The sequence below is a fragment of the Triturus cristatus genome, chromosome 8 (assembly GCF_964204655.1).
Source record: "Triturus cristatus chromosome 8, aTriCri1.1, whole genome shotgun sequence".
Taxonomy (NCBI): domain Eukaryota; kingdom Metazoa; phylum Chordata; class Amphibia; order Caudata; family Salamandridae; genus Triturus; species Triturus cristatus.
The window spans coordinates 903,940,277-903,953,174 of record NC_140591.1 but is presented as its reverse complement, the minus strand read 5'-3'; the positions used below and the strand labels follow the sequence as shown (position 1 = coordinate 903,953,174).

The 12,898-nt window shown below is 48.8% G+C and overlaps 1 protein-coding gene and 1 pseudogene across 2 annotated transcripts in view; both read left to right on the top strand.

Moving 5' to 3' along the window:
- LOC146805239 (28S ribosomal RNA) overlaps window positions 1-303 on the top strand; it is a 1,015-nt pseudogene extending 712 nt beyond the window's left edge.
- Window positions 1-12,898, top strand: part of ZBTB11 (zinc finger and BTB domain containing 11) — a 2,099,144-nt gene that overhangs the window by 1,930,883 nt on the left and 155,363 nt on the right. The window lies entirely within an intron of this gene.

Sequence of the window (12,898 nt, the reverse complement as noted above, 5' to 3'; positions counted from 1 at the left end):
TATGACTGAACACCTCTAAGTCAGAATCCCCCCTAAACCTTAACGATACCGGAGTGCTGTGGAGCCTCGGTTGGCCTGGGATAGCCGGCCTATCTCGGGGGGCCGGTGCATAGAGCCGCTCGCTTGGGGACCGGAGCACGGACGGAAGGGGGCCGCCTCCATTGCCCTTATTGCATTGCATGTTTGTGGGACACCCGGTGCTAAATCATTCGTAGACTACCTGATTCTGGGTCAGGGTTTTGTAAGTAGCAGAGCAGCTACCCCGCTGCGATCTATTGAAAGTCATCCTCTGAGCCAAGCTATTGTCTCTCGTGCAAGTCGAGCAGGGAGGCGAGCAGCCCCAGGGAAGGTACCTCCCGAGCAGCGGCCTGGGAGCGCCTGGCCGTCGTCGGGCTGCAAGGGCGACTGGGTACAGCACCCTCCCAGGCCATCTAGGCACTGGGTCGTCCCCGGTCATCTGGTCACCTGGCTGAGTGACCAGATGGCCCTGCGGGTCGGGTAACCAGATGGCTGGCCTGCCGGCCGCCTGCGCTGTCTCCTACTTTTGTCCTTCCCCAGGGTTCTGTAAGTCCCCACTACGTGGGGGCTTAATAGTCGGGGAAAATGGGCTCCCCAGGCAGGCCAGCGGGGAGAAGACGTGGCCTGGGCTTAACCCTCCTTGGTTCCAGCTGTGGGTCCGGGCGCTGGGGACGGGGGTCCACCGGGGCCTGGGAAGGCTCTCCCCAGCCTGGCTAGGGCTCAGAAGCTGGGACCGAGCCTTGGGCTTGTGCTCCGTCCGGCGGGCCCCGGGGTGCAGGAGCCCCCCGTCCTGCAATCCAGCCGAGGATCCGGGCGCTGGGGACGGGGGTCCACCGGGGCCTGGGGAGGCTCTCCCCGGCCTGGCTAGGATTCGGAAGCTGGGACCGTGCTGGGGCCTCGAGCTCCGTCCGGCGGGCCCCAGGGTGTGGGAGCCCCCCTGTCCTGCAAGCCATCGGAGGGTCTGGGTGCTGGGGACGGGTGTCCATCAGGGCCCAGGGAGGCTCTTCCTGGCCTGGCTGCTTACAGAAGCAGGGACCGGGCCGGGGAGCGGGGTGGCTGGCTAAGTTCGCTCCGCTGGCAGAGCGGAGTTTTCTGCCCACCCCTAGTGTTCGCACCTCCACCAGGCCAGGAAGAGCCATCTGTAGCAGGGGAGCCTCAAAGGCCTTGCAGCCTTTGTAATGCAACCCCGAGCCTCTCCTGCTATCAGGAGCAGGCCCCCTTCCTGTCTATCCTCATTTTCGGCAGGAAGACAGGCGGGAAAAACTAGCCAGCCCAGAAGGTGTGCCCACCTCTGCCAACTCCACTCCTCAGGTGGGGGAGGCGAGGTGAAGCCCACTCTCCAGTGCCCGCCATCTTGCAGATGGCAGGTACTCCCCAATCAGGATTAAGGACTGTGCTCACTTGGGATGAGCACACCAAGGGTGTATTTGTATGGGATTTATAAAGCACCGGAATCACCCCCGAAGGGGTATCTCCGCGCTGCAGGAGACAAATATGCCAAGGCAGGGCGATCAGCCACCAAAGGGTTCTGTTTTTAGGAGTTTCCTAAAGAGAAAAAGGTTGGTGCACTTTTGCAGCTCCACTGGCAATGAGTTCCAGCATTTTGGAGCCAAGTAGGCAAAGGTTTTGCCCCCAGTGCAAAGTTTTCTATAGCAGACCTTTTCCCTCAGAGCGGAGAGATCTGCCTGGGCTGTAGAACATAAGTTTGTCTGCCAGATAGCTAGGGCTACCGCCATGGAGAGCTTTGTGGGCTAGCAAGCAAACCTTAAACTTAATTCTCTGGCGAATGGGAAGCAAGTGCAGCTTCCTCAGCAGTAGCCGAGAAGAGGCTCTAGGAGGCATGTTGAGAGCGAGGCGAGCTGCTGTATTCTGAATCACCTGCAATTTATTCAAAAGGGATTCATTGGCCGAAGCAAGGGGAGCATTGCAATAATCAAGATGACTAACAATCAGGGCCTGAATCAGGGTTCTAAGGACTGATAAGGGAAGCATCTGAAACACTCTGCAGAGAAGACTCAGCGTGTGGTAGCAGGTGCCTGAGGTGGCCAGGACTTGGTCTTTTATAGAAAGCGAGTCGTCCAGTCGAACACTCAGGTATTTAGCCATCCGCTTCAGAATAGGACTGGACCCAGCGCAGCAGGCAACCAGTCGGAGGACCAGTTCATTTGAGCAGTGCCAAATAGCAGGATCTCGGTTTTAGCCGCATTCAGCTGGAGGAGATTTTCCGTCAGCCAACCAGATATGGCTGGCATGCCCTTGGTGAAGAGGCGTTTGGTCGAATCTATCTCATTATCCAAGGAGAGGAGCACTTGGGTGTCGTCTGCGTAGGAATAGGGATTAAACCCATTTTCTCTGATGATTTTTGCAAGGGGGGCCACATATTCATTGAACAGGGTGGGGCTAAGGCAGGAGCCCTGGGGAACCCCTTTAGTGAGCCTCAGAGCGAGGGACCACCGCTACAACTCAATTCGATCAATGAAGTTACTGCATCTGTCGTGCCAGCATCTCCATGCTGAAATTCAGATGGGGGTAGCGTCCGTACCTTTGGCAAATTAGCCCCGGGAGGATGCGGTAACTTCATTGATCTAATTGGGTTGTAGCGATGGATCCTACTGAACACACTAAATGCTGGTTCAGTATACACCACCTTCTTTCGTTTCTTTTTCACTTTCACATGTTGCAGTAGCTGTTATTTTTTGGATCCTGACGATGGCCGAGACACTCTTAGAGGTCACTAATGGCCGAAACATGTTGATTCTTCTGATGCAGCTGTATTGAATCTTGAAAGTCTCATCATCCAGCTCATTGTTGTTTTTAATCCTGTTATAGGGTAGCTTAATAAAGTTTTTCTGGCTAGCTCTATAGGCAGTTTTATCTCACACACACTAGTACTGCACATTTTATTCATCCACACACCGAGCTCATATAGGGTTCCTAGTACAACCCATGTGCTCAAATTGAAAAACATCCCTGAGCAGCTCCCTCGTAGAGAGGGGGTCGTAGCCCGCGTTTGGACTAGGTTCCTAGCGCGAGGAGGCACCCCTATGATGAAGCATGACACCTATGGTGTGTGAGGGGAGTCGTCCTTAAAAGGGATTCCTTCCCCTGGCCAGTTGGCCCATCTGCTGGTAGTAGCTCTGTGTATCACTGTCGAATATCTTCATATAACCGTGACCCGTGGGCTCTTTTTGTGAGTTGATTATCGAAGTGGGGAGCGTGCCCACGCCGGTCCTTAAACCTCCTCTTGGCCCTCCTTGTGCGTGTTGAGGCTTCCTTCGTTCTCAGGGAGCAGGGCAGAAGGTTAGGGCCCTCCACAGGTTTAGAATCGTTGGGAAATTGACTATATATTAAATTAATTTTATCTTCAAAATAATCAGCGATATTGTCACAAAGCACCTGGGAGGGAGGAGTTTGCTGGCTACAGGCAGTGGTATTAGTAAAGGAGTTGAGAACTTTGTAAAGTTTCTTAGGTGAGTTGCCAGCGTGATTTAGACTCGAGATAATGTGGAATTTCCGCGCCTTTTTAATACTCTTGTGATACCTTGCAAGGGCCGCTTTATATGTGGATTTATCTTTCTCCATTTGAGTTGTGCTCCATTTTTTTTCAATTTTTTCCAATTCGATTTTTCAGGCCGCATGTTTCTTCTGAGTATGAACATGTTGTTGCTTAAGCGGTGTTAGTGTGTCAGTAACAGAAATGATGGCCTTATGGAAAACCCTAAGTCTCTTGTCCAATTCCATATATTCTTCAAGTGAGGGGGCACAAAGCTTTTTCCAAAGGAATCAGGCGTAATCTTGTGCCACGGTCTTCTGATGTTGCTTGAGGGGTAGGAGTGGGGTAACTCATCTGGAGGCCATTAATCTGAAAATATATCGGAGAGTGATCTGACCAGATCACTGGGCAGGGGGGATCAGCGGATATTCATGGCGAATTGGTAAGAATCATGTCCAAGATATGGCCGGCTGAGTGGGTCGGTCCTGTATTGATCCTAACTAGACCTAGTGAGGCCATATCAGCAAGAAAGTTAACTGCATCGATATCCGCACTGTCTTCGCAGTGAATGTTGAAATCCCCTAGCAACAGAAAGTGTTTGAAAGAAATGGTGTGAGGGGCAAGTTTCTCCATGATTTTAAGAGTAAAATCTTTAAGAGGGTCCGGGGGCCAATAGATGAGAGCGCCCTTTAGGCAATCCTGAGGAGTATGTTAAAATTTTAAAATACATAGTTGCATGTCTCTGTCAGAGGTGGAAGCAAAGATGGATGATTTCAGTGCTTCTTTATATATGATAGCAATACCTCCACCCACTTAACTTTCCATGTCCAGTCTGAGTATACAATACTTTTCTGGGAGGGCTAACGTGATAGCTGGCTTAGAGGAGGGTTTAAGCCAAGTCTCCGTAAGGAAGCCTAAATCAGGAGAATCAGAGTGTATTAGGTCCCACAGATCAGTAGCAAGTTTAGGCAGGGATCTTGCCTTAGCTAGAAAACCACTCCAACCGGCAGTATATTTGGAGTTCAAGGTTTTAGGACAGATACGGTGAGGGGAAGGGGTGGCCCTGCATTCCTGCTTGTTGTGACTATTGTGGCAGGCCCTTGACTCTAGAACAAACTGACTTTATCCGACAACTCTGGAAGTGGCAGCATTTACAAGAGAATGGTCCCTCGAGATTTAAAAAGGGAATCAGTGTATGGCATGGGTCCAGCCTGGAAGTAAACAACTGCCCGACCTGTTTGAGTTGAGTAGCGGAGTAGGTAAACCTGGAAACACTTGCTGGAGCCCGACGGGCAGGGTTCCTGGCTCCTGGCGATGGCTAGGCGTGGGTGTAGTCATCCTAAGGTCTTTAGCCGATTGGCTACTGACCTCGAGACCCCTAAAACGCCCCCTAAATACAGTATTTAGGGGGCAGCCCTGAACCAAGAAGGCAGATTCCTGCAACCTAAGAACAAAAAGGACGAAAGAAGACGCCCATCAGAGGAGACTGCAGAGAACAACTGACTTGGCCCCAGCCCTACTGGCCCGTCTGCAGTTTCCAGAGATCTTGTGCCATAAATTGTTTTGTCCTACAGACAGCGACCTTCAGAGCCCCTGGGAGGACTGACTGCCTTCAACAAAGACAGGATCACATGTGAACAGCAGCTCTGTTCAGAAGAAACACCAAAGAAAGACTCAGAGCCTGCGGATGAAAAAGAAACCCGATGCCTGGAACGACCACTGCACCCGTCGCCTACGGCCTGAGTTTGAGTGGCTCACCGGTCCCAGCGAGGTCCCCCAGCACCCCAGAGTCCGAGTCCACTGTGGGTTGACCCCTTCAGGACTCCCCGAGGTAGTCTGCAGCATCTGCACGGAGACCCCCCCCCCAACTGCAAGTGGCCTGGTAAGGTGAAATCAGACCCCAAAAGACACCCCTACATCCAGCTGCCCTGCGCCCTGGAGAAGAGAACCTGAGGTGCACCTACGTCCCTGAGCCCTCCAACTTACCTGCCCAGCTGTTGGTTCCTTCCGGATGTCTTCCTGGTCCGAGCCTGCAGCTGAAAACCAAAACCGAAAATCCCCATTGAAAACAATAGGGCACCGGATGCAAAAACAGCACCCTCCATCCAGCCGCCCCTGCGCCGCTACGGGTGCACTTTTTTGTGCTAAACAGGATCCTTTTTGCCCTGAGCCTAACACCAGGAGCTTGGCTCCCACAATCTTGTGGCCTGCTCGTCAGCAGCCACTAACCGGAGGCCACCTAACCCCATTGGATATCATTGGGCCTCAGCACTCTGCACCCGACCGCCCTAGTGCGCTGAGGGGCAACTAGAGTGCATCCTCGACCCTGGGGGACCCCTGAGTCTACCCCCAGAACCTCAACTTTCACTACCAACTACTTAGCTCAAAACCGATAACCCTATTTTCCTCCATAGGATAACATTGACTTTTTTTCTTGGAAACGTTTCGAAGTGTGGAGTTTGAGAACCTAAAGAAATTCTTTAAAATTGTATTATTGAACGAAAACAATTTGACTTACCTGTTTTTTTGTTTAAATTTGTTTATTGGGATTTTACATTTCATGGTACACAGTTATACATCATCATTAACACATGTTAACAGTCGATTACAGGCATTTAGATGGTTCTATTGCAGTGTGGATCGACTATCCCATCATATATCATTTGCAGGATATAGTGAGAGTAAATGGGGGTTACCCGTCAGTTGGACTCTACTTTTTCTGGTGAACAATTTTACTTACCTGTTTATAGGAAATGTCCGCCAGAGTAGTATCCTGGCATGCTACTCTGAGTAAGAAATATAATCTAAAAAGTGACTGCCCTGGTATTTTACTGAAAAGCCCATTCAAGTCTATGTACTGTATTTACAAAATATTGCATTTCTCTGCAACTATCCTGTAAGTCAAAACAAAGTGCATATACAAGTACAATTCAAACTGTTTACAAACTGTATTACTACTGTAAAGTATTTATTGCTTACCTGTGCCAGACTTGCTTGGTTCTAGAAAATAAAATAAAAGAATACTATCATACAAACACAATTGGTCTGAAGTTCAGTCTTTGAGTGTTTGAATTCATTTGCTGACTGAGTGTGTACAACAAATGCTTAACACTGTCCTCTGATACTACCTTACTGCTCGACCACACTACCACAAATAGAGAGTGAGGTGCTATCTATCTTTACCTCTGCCTACCTTTGGGGTTCCACTGGACTCTGTGCCTCACTTTGGTATAGTATATACAGAGCCAGCTTCCTACACCATGCCATTCCAGTTTGAACCCAGCCATATGCAAATCAGTCTTGACCCTGCCCCCAATTGGAACAGGCCTGCTCGAACTGCCCAGCCAGGTCCTCCCTGGACCGGAAACAAGCATCCTAGGACCGGTGGGCAGGGTGCTGTGTATGTGAAAAGTAGGACATGCCCTGATGTGTGGGGCATGTCCTTATAGTTAAATACTGCCAATTTCGTTTTTCGCTATTGAAACTATTTATCTGGCCCATAGGAAAGCATGGGAGTTAATTTATAACATCTTATAAATATAACTTCCCATTGGTACCAGATAGGAAAATAAAGTTTAGTATGCCTGAACTCAGAATCTAAAGATGCAGGGTGCAGTGTATGTGAAAGGTAGGGCATGCCCTGATGTGTGGGTGGGACATGTCCTTATAGTGAAATACTGCCAATTTCGTTTTTCACTATTGCAAGGCTACCTGTTCCCATAGGACAGAATGGGGAGTTAGTTTATAACATCTTATAAACATAACTGGCCCTGGGAACAGGTTAGAGAAATAAAGTTTAGTATGCCTGAACTCAGAATCTAAAGATGCATCTTTTAGTAAATGTGATTTTTACATTTTGTGTTTGTAAATACCACTTTTAGATAGTAGGTATTTTCTAACTTAGCCATCCTGAGTGCCTCTGCTAGGATGTGTATTGACTGTCTGGCTTTGGAGTGACAGGGGCTGGGGATGTGCAGTGGCTCCAGAGAGTCTGGATGAGTCAGGGCTGGGCTGAATAGACCTGGGTTGCATTCAGAGTAGTGGGAGGAGTTGTCACTAGCACCTGAATAGGCCCGGTCTTCATTTAGAGTGGCGGGAGGAGATTTTCCTTGCACCTGAATAGTCCCGGTCTGCCTTGGACTATGCTGTCTCTGCCTCCTGCTGGGAAGCTGGGCCAGAGAGGACCAAACTGGTTTGGACTAAGCACAGACACTCTCTGCCTGAGAGGACAAAGGAATTTGAAGTATAAATATTGGGGCCCACACCCCTAAACTTTAGAACTCTTTTAGAACAAGAGGACTGCCAAAAAGAAGAGCTGGAGAAGCTGTGAGGAGGAAATACCACTGTGCTGAGTGCTTTGCTGTGTTGGCCTGCAGTGGCTGCTTCTGTCTTGGGCAGTGCCAGGACTGGACTGAACTTAATGCATCTTCTTTCTTTGAGTATCTCCAAGGGCTAGAGGTAGAGCGTGCCCCCTGTTCAAGAAGTCTCGGGAACAGCAAAGACTTCAACTTCTTCTGCCATCAGCACTGGGGACTGTGTGTTTTGTGCTGCAGCAGAAGAATAAGCAACCCGACGCCGTCTATGATGCTGCTGCCGACTCCGTGTCCTGAAGGCACCGCAAACGGCACCACCGCAACGTGACCCTGGTCTCACCGAAGACGCCATCTGACGCTGCCGCCATGCCACTGCTCACACCGCGACCTGTGGGCACTGAACTTTGCACCACCTCGCTTCACGCCGCCGCCTTGGTATCCCCAACGACACCACTCCATGCCGAAATCAAAGTCACTGCTTGCCCCGTGGTTCGAGGGCACCACTCGTAAGTTGCACAATGCACCGCCCTCATCCCGCACCGCAGCCTTGTCCAACCAGCGCCATCGACTCCAGTTGGTCAGCCGATGACAGCACTTCAGCAATGACGACACCACTGCCTGCACCGTGACCTGCCAGCACCTCATCACTTCGCACCACGACCCTGGTCTCACTGATGCCGCAATCTGACGCCACCACCAAGCCGCTGCTCGCACCGCTACCTGAGGGCATTGCTTGCTGCACTTCGCACCGCGCTCCTGACTTCAACTTCAAGGAGTTTGATCTGCAATGCGTGTGACTTCAAGGGCCTGACTACTCCTGCACCGACCTCCGTGCATTCGGAGCTCAACGAGAGGCCTCCGACGCCCTGCATTTCTAAAGGTACTGTTTTGCGGGCCTTCCCGACACCGTAGTTGGCATGCGACGCCGCGGTCAGCCAGAACTCTCTGGGTTTGTTTGTTCACGACACCGTGATAGCCCCGGACGCAGCTATTGACTTCAAGGAACTGTATTTCAAAGTTATTTTGATAACTGAAGATTTCTAAGTACTGTATTGTGCATTTTTATCGTTTTTGGTCTTGTCTTAAGTATATAAAAATATGGAATATTTTTCTAAATCTGACACAATACGCGCTTACATGCAGCTCCGCTTGTCACTTCCAGAGCAGAACAATGGCATGAAGCCACATGACACCACCTACTGGCTCAGAGGAATACTGATTAAAACTTTCTAGATCTAGACCAGCAGCGGCTCCTTTATTCGAGTGTCGGGCATTGCCCCCGTATATTCTGCCCTCCAGCCCACGAATTTAATGTTAATAGATATATAATAAAATTTTATTTTTCCAGCATGGGTGCTGTTAATTTTTTTTATTGGCCACACCAGGGCTTTAATTGGGATGAAAAAACTGGAGGGTCTCTCAAAGGGACGTGACCAATGTAAATAAGGGCGATGCTTAAAACACGTAAGCTAGAAATATGTTTTTAGAGTAGGGTGCCACCGACTTGTATATTGCTGTTTCTGTCATTGCAACTAGATATATGATACAACAAGTAACATCATACCTACAGCTAGTGAGGACTATTCGCTTTGTCAATAGTTGCTAGTTACATAAGATAAATAAGCAGCAACTGTGGCTTGTATATAATATTGAAGAAGGTTCCACTTAAAGCCCTGGTGGCACCTCAACAATGTTGCTGCTCCTTAGTTTCTAAAAGAGAAGGGAAATCTAGAGAGAAAATTACTCTCTTTAAAGGATGTACCTTCCCCTACAACGCTCACCTGTCGTGCTGTAACTTCTCCACTAGTAAGAAGTGAGCAGTGTGACCAGCGCACATCGATGTGCCTGCTGTCACTGCAGTCTGGAAAAACACGGACAGCCTGTGCCAGGACACAAAACGGAGCCCGATAGAGCCCCATTTCGAGGCCCCCTTTAAAAAACTGCCGATGCTCAGACCCCATGAGATCCGGCCCACTTAAAGCCCTGGGCCACACACTGCGTTGCTTAGTGATGACTGGGTGGGGCTTAAAAATACAACACAGGCTCACCTCCTGGTGTCGAAACACTTCAAGGTGCGCATGTCAGGTTGGCTGATTGTCTTTGTGCAACCATCCCGACGTGTGCACTAGATGCCTATCACAATCTATGCATAGTGTGGGGAGGGGAGTGGGCAGCTGCAGCCCCCTGCACCCAGAATGAGCGTTTGGTTCACCTGCTCGATCCAAACCTGGCGCTGCTCTCAGCAAGGGAGCAGCGTCTGTATTGGCCAGGACTCGTAGCCCTAACGGCAATTGAACAAGCAGTCCAGGGAGAGATTTGTGCCCAGTCCACCCAAGCAGCCAAGTTCCATCCTGACCAAAGTCCGCGCACGGCCCTTGGTCCTGCCCGCGCCCACATTGGCACTCTGTGCCCATTCCTGTAAATCAGCCGCTGGCGTGGCGAGAACTGTTCGCAGGGTCTGAATGTTTTTTTTTGTAAAACATTTTTATTGGCATTTGAGATTATCACATATAGCACATCTTTCACTGCCGATGGTATTGGCGTATAAGTGATCTCACACAGGTACATCATAGTTTGACATAAGAGCATGTCATTTGAAGGTTGAAGAGCCCTCTCGCTCAGTCTATTGATGGGCGATGACCCTCAGGGGTCTGTGTCCATATACAGTTAACGTTCATGCAGGACAACCGCTGTGCCACGCTGGGGATGTGAGGTGCATTATCCCCCCACTCATGTTCTCGTAGGGGTTGTGGAGTGCCAGCCATATTCTAACCATGAACAAACTTGGAGTATTGAACTGGGATGCACTGTGTTTGTTGGTATCGCGTGTATATGAGCGCCTGAAAGCTGCACTATTGCGAGATATCCTGTTGGAGTTGCGCCGGTGCAGACAGGGGAGGGGGAGGGACATCGCTGAGAGCTGTCTGTAGGAGGGTCTGGTGATGGGTCGTTGGCGGCCATTAGATCTGGCCCATTGGGTGTTTGGGCCCGTTTGTGGGGCCTGATGATGAGTTGCACTTCTTCCCTTCCTCCTGCTGGTGCCATCCACTGGGTGAGGGGCGACAGCTGGCGTGCTACCAGTGCCCTCCGAAAGCTCATAACTCCGGGAAGGGCCCCTTCAACTGGCACCCACTGGTAGATGGGCAACCATGGAGGGAGAGGTGGCACCTTTAGCGGCAGAAGGACACAGTTGAAAAAATAAAGTAACTACAAACGAGAGGGAAGTGGCCTGGCAACCGCCACCCACCCATCTAAGCTGGCAGACTGGCACTGCTTCAGAGAGCCTCTCATTGCATAGGTGAGTCCGGGGAGTGGGCGCAGTGTGCAGCGGCAAGATGCCTGCAACTGCACGTTTACACCTGCGATTTCATTTTTACTGTTTTTAATTAATGGGGTCCCGGAACTGTGCCCGTTTCGAGGTCTGGCTTTTAGGCGAGGCTGTGGATGAATCGGGAGTGCTTTCTACTAGGGTGCCTACAATGCCTGCTATCAATCACAGCATACTTCTGCAGCGGCGGGCTTATGGTTGGCGTCCATTATTTCATGGGTCTTATCAGCCTGCGCTACTGTTTGCAGCCCCAAGTCTAAAAGGAAGATCATCCTGGAGTCATTCTGTGGTCAGCCGATGACTTCAGCCAGGCTATTCCTGTAATTATCTGGGGAAGTCATCCCAAGCCATCCTAAAGTATGCCTATAGGGTGGAATATTTAAATGAGATAACTCTATAGAGTCATCAGAGAAACTACTCCAGGATTAGCTCCTGATTACTTTATTGGAAAACACCTGATGATCATTTACTACTGCAGCATGACCCCACACTTATTTCAGGATTAGACTGGATTATTGCAGGATGGGTTCCTGATTACGTCAATGGAAAACGTGTGATTATCATTGACTACTGCTGGATGATCCCAGGATGATTTCAGGATTAGGCTGGATTACTCCAGGGTGGGTTCCTGATTACTTCAGAGGAAAATGTGTGATCATCATGTATTACTTCAGGAAGAGCCCGTGGTGATTTCAGGATTAGGCGATTATTACTCCAGGATGATCCTGCGAGTATTTCAGGATTATTACATAATAATCATGTGATTACTTCAGAATAAGGCTGCATTACTCAAGGATGATCGCAGGATAACTTTTGAATGGTACTTTATAAAGTTGCGATCTGATTTTTAGTAGGCCACGAACATCAGAATAAGTAAAGATTCCTTTAAATTACGTGTTTAACCTGTTGCATTTGCCAGTGATTCTTTACTTTCTGTTACTGCGAAGTGAGTGTTTTTTTTTTAAGTGAATTAAGTGGCAATGTAGGATGTTCATTTTTGAAAAACATAACGCAATATAAATAACTGTAAATTAACAATATGTAACATGCAGTTAGGAAAGCAAAAATTAAAGTTTATTTAAATTCTGATATGTACTGGAAACAGATTTTAATACGATTAAAACAAATCAATACACTTACTTGGTGATGCACAAACTGAAAATACTCACAGAAACTGGATTTCCACATATTATGATTTGTGTGCTATATGGTTTTATCAGTAAACCTGTATGCCTCTGCAAATGTCATGGTCATTTCAATGGAAAATGTGAGGGCTGTAAATGACAATGCTCTCCCACACGATGCCTTTGTTGGATTCAAAAATCGTCCACCTCATGTCCATTAAAGGTAGGTAGGTTGCAAACCTTTGTTGCTCTAAAAAGTGGGTTGTGGTTCAAAGAAGTTTGGGAACTACTGCTTTAAGATGACCTTGAGCGATATATATGAATTAATAGTAAAATGAAAACCTTCAATGTGAAACTATATTGGAGGAAACCAAATCTGGGAAAACTAATTTTAAGGAAATACAAATGAATCAAAATGTAAAAGAAACATTTAAAAAGAACAATAATTTTAAGGAAAAATCCAAAATTACATTAAACTTGTATGGAGTTTAGGACTAGGGGCTGGTTTTTGGGTTCAAGGCTGGCTAATCATTAGGGGTCCTGGGGTTTCTTTTGTGGTCAGGAATGGGCACAGTCCAGGTATAGAAAGTGGGTTTAGGAATGGGTGGAGTCTAGGGATGCT